The following is a 4659-nucleotide window of genomic DNA, read 5'->3' on the forward strand; positions in this document are numbered from 1 at the left end:
GTGTTAAAGCTTCCAAATTTTTTGCATAGGGGGCCTTGGCCCCCTGCTGCGCCTCTCTGCCTACGCCACAAATCAAATCCAATAAATACTAGATACCATTGTACCATATATGCTCTCTCTCTCTCTCTGTGAACATATACAATGAATCGATCATCCTCCTATTCTACTTGTAGTGGTGGGTGGAAGTATATTTGTAACTGAAGTATTCATTTGTTACCAATAAACCATTATGAAATGGCATTTTTCTAAAGAAAAGGACTTCGAAACAAAACAGAAACTATCAAAATAAATTGAATTTATGAAGTTCCTTTTCAAGGGATTAAAACTCTTAATTAGTTGAACTCGTGTAAGAACAACCTTTTTTGCATTTAGTTTACTCCCTCCGTTTTGAATTAAATATATGATATTTATGAAAGATTAATTAATTTAAAAAGTGAAGTAATTAGCTTGTCATTAACGTTAACAACATATTTCTAAAAGCAGAGGGGATTTATTTTATAAGGGGACTATTGTTTGTTGTTACTACGATATGGATCTTCATTAACCAACCTTATATCTAGGCTACCAGGGCCAGAATTATTTCACCCAGCTTGGATTGTGTTTCATGTTGTAAAATGTCTTGAGGTGGCCCAGCTCAAGTAATTCTCATAGTTTTACACCTAGATGGACTGAATCTTCCTTGAATGAAATAGAAAATGACTAAGATCCCAACGACTGATACAAATGTAAAAAAAAAGGGTCGATCGATACTGTCAGTGCGTGATGCTTTAGATCAGAATAAACCCTCCAGAAAGCTGTCCATCTGAACAAACAGGAGTATCCCCTCTGGTCACTTGTGAGGCAAAATAATGAACTGAAGACAACTCACATATCCAGATCACATTAAAGAAACATGGAAAGAGCACACGGTAATCATATTTGTTCTTGTATAAAAAGATGCCATAAGCCGATTCTGCATATCAGAATCCGGTATCGATGCAGTACAAGATATTACTTACACCACAAAAATATACCTTCTATCTTAACAAGACAAACCAAGCTAACTTGTTTATCAGAAGATTCTGAACACAAGGACCTACAGGATATGTAGCCAGACGCATGCATTATTCAAGCACATGAATATAATTATTAGACGATTCATACTTAGCACTGTTGCTGAAGGCTGTTGGATTACATCGTTGATGCACCTGTGTGTATACGGTTGGCGATGCTTAGCTTACTCACTCTCTGAGCAGTCGCAACAGAACCAGGCGCGAAGGATGCGCCACAGGACGTCGCCACGCTGGTGGCGCCGTGGTTTCTCGGCTCCGTTGTTGTTGCTGCTACTGCTGCCAGCAACGGTGGGTGCTCCCATTCAGAGCTGAACGTGATTTGTCTAGTGTAGAGAAGATGTGGTACGCTCCAGCTGCTGGCTGCTCCAAGAGTGATGGATATGCTGCTTATATAGAGAGGATCCGTATTTAGTGACAGATCGACTGAGCAGTAGAGTGAAGCAAAGGGATCAGACAAAGATGATATGGAAAGTGAGCTTACTTTCGGCAGTATCAAGAACCCAAAGTGGCCAGTAAAATATAGAAGTAGTCTACGGCTCGGTCTGCATACAAATTATGTCGTTTCGGACAAGATGCATAATATAATAAAGCTGAGTCATGCGGCGGTTATAGCATCCTACAAGCTGCAAGTAGACTTGAAAGCAATAAAGCAATATAACAGGGGGGAAAGTGAGTACACTTTTTTTATGGGACAATCTCTGTGTCAGCAGTTAAGAAAATCAGGTGGTTTTTTGTAAAAAAAAATCTCAACTTAACCATTGCTAATCACCTTTTCCCCTAGAACACGTAGGAAAAATGTTTATCAGGCATATTGTAGGTGTTAAAAGTTAGTGAAGTTTCATATTGTAGGTGTTAAAAGTTAGTGAAGTTTAATTTTGGATAAAACTAATAAAATATCTTACATTTTGTAACGGACAATCTTTGTATCAACAATTAAGCACTAGACTATTTTTTTAAAAAGATATCCCCACTTAACCCTTTCTAACCACTTTTCCCTAGAACACGTAGGAAAAATGTTTATCTTTGTACTCCTACTACACATGTAAAATAGAGTCATACTTTACGAGCATGCATGGAGGAAACATAAAGGGGTTATATATATTAGGAAACAAAACAACCAAATAATTAAGAGAAATATCGAGCTCTAGATGCAACAATTATCGAAGGAACACTATACTCATGCTTCAGTAGGAAGGAACCCTTAACGGTATCTGTACCAAACTAAATAATATGGACCCTACAAGCTGAGCCATGCAGCGGTTATAGCATCCAAGCAGCCTTTTGTGTGAAAGATCACCACGGCACATAATCTAGCATCTAGTAGGGTATATAATCCATGTCTTTTGTGCACTACAACTCCTCTATGATTACAATCAATCACCGCTAGGGAAAGCACCTTCAGTGCCGGGTCCAAACCCACCTTTAGTATCGATTGCGCAACCGGTATTACTAAGTCTAGTACCGGTTCAAATAACCGGTCCTTTGGGGAGACCAACCGGTACTAAAGTCTTTTTTCTTTTCTGTTTCTTTTCTCAGTTTTTTCTATTTCTTTATTCTATATTAGTATTTCATATTTGTTTCGTTTACATATACTAGTTCTAATACGCAATATATATAAAGTTGTATTTGATCTATAATATTACATTTGAGATAATATTATACATAGATATATTGTGCATACACATATATGAATAATATTACATTGCATCAACTCTCCAAGTTCAACATTTTGGATCAACTATTCTGAACCCGAGTCTTGACGGTGATGCAGATTTGATCCATTATTATGGAACTCTCCCGCTGGATTTACTACCTTGTCTGGAAGAAATCCACTGAGTTGTTCTTGAATTGCGCTGATTTTTTCCGTCTCGAAGAGTTCTTCTCTCATGTGCATAATCTATGTCATTAGCAAAATTTATTATATTAGATCAATGGATCTGCATAATTACAACTAATTTATTGTTAAGAAATTTGTATACGTACTCTGAATTCGTGATCAGTTATACGCTTGGGACGTACAGAGCCATGGATGAACTCACATATGTAGTATCCGCATAAATTATTCCTCGGATTCTGTCTCAAATACTAAATATATGGCAAAAAAAAGTTATGAAGTATTTATGTTGTTCAAGGAAGTGACACTAGATGTGCAAATTCAATACATACCGGGAATTCGAAGTGGATATGATGTTGCTCCTTGAATTCACTTGAGTGATGTTGATGAAAGCGAGCCCATGCTCTGTTAAGCATGTCAATGAGGTTGGTGTATTGATTTCTTGGTCTTCTCAGAGAGTCCAAGATATAGACCATGCTTCGATCAACCACGATAACAAGGAGTATCCAGTGAAAGCTGCATAGTGAAAAGCTATTTAGTCTTATTTTTAACTGCTAGTTCGAAAATGACAATAAAAAAGAATAATTATACAATTTGTTACAATAAATAAAAATAAAAAAGAATGACTAATAAATATACAATTTGTTATAATAAATGACTAATCAATGTTTTACATAATAATGACTAGAATTTTTCTATAATTTCTAGCTAATTCAATAATTTTATGCACATTTCTGTAATTTATTGAACTATACTATAGCTAGTAGCAATAAAAGAATTATTCTAAGTAGTAGCAATTTACAATTTCTAAGTAGCAATAAAAGAATTATTCTAAGTAGCAATAAAAGAAATTATTTTAAGTAGCATTAAAAGAATTATTCTAAGTCGTAGGTAGTTTACAATTTCTAGTATTCCACTAATAAAACAATGCATGGCGATAATGTACATTAATTTCCTAGCACTATTTATAAATTTTCTAATTTTCATAACACAATCTCTATATTCACCAACACTACTTATAAATTTTTCTATTTTTCCTAACACCATTTATCCTGAATCCTAAAATTAAAGAAATTAAAAAAAGATGACGTCGGTACGGTACAATACTCACATTAGTATCGGATAAAAACCAACCAGTGCTAAGTCTCGAGATGAATGCCGAGTTTTCCAGTAGTGGATTGATCTAAAGCAGAACAACAACTTTAAGTAACGGTCGGCCAGCTTGTGATTCACGAGAACCTTTTCCTTTATATGGTTGATTGATTCGTCATGATCATCGAGGTGTGACACAGAAAACAAATTTCGTGCTGAAAGTTTTGGGAGTGGAGTTTTCTGTTTGGCAGCACAGACCTGGTTTCTTTTCCCCCTCGAAAAGCGTAATCATCCATGAGAATGTTCACTGAAAAGCGTAATCATTGTAACTAGTTAGACACAGTTCACAGACAGCGATGGTGCTGTTTGAGTGGCAATGTGAGTACGAAGCCGGTAAAGGGATGAAGAAAACGAATGGACGATTCCGTGCAGTGCCAGCTGAGTAGCTCAATGCATGCACCCAGAAACCGTATCCCCTTGTGCGATTTCCCTTTGATTTGGATTTAATTGGGAACAGCATGCTTTACTCCTTCCACGTGAACGCAGTTGAACTGTTGAAGCATGCTTCAATTCGCTTCGTCTCATGGCTACCTGGGGAGAAGTAATTGAGGATTAAGTAGCTCGATCAAAGATGCAATAGCTCGCGACGTCTAATTTTGAAATAGGCTCTCACGCGCATTT

Source organism: Setaria italica, chromosome IV (assembly GCF_000263155.2).
Source record: "Setaria italica strain Yugu1 chromosome IV, Setaria_italica_v2.0, whole genome shotgun sequence".
NCBI classification, from domain to species: domain Eukaryota; kingdom Viridiplantae; phylum Streptophyta; class Magnoliopsida; order Poales; family Poaceae; genus Setaria; species Setaria italica.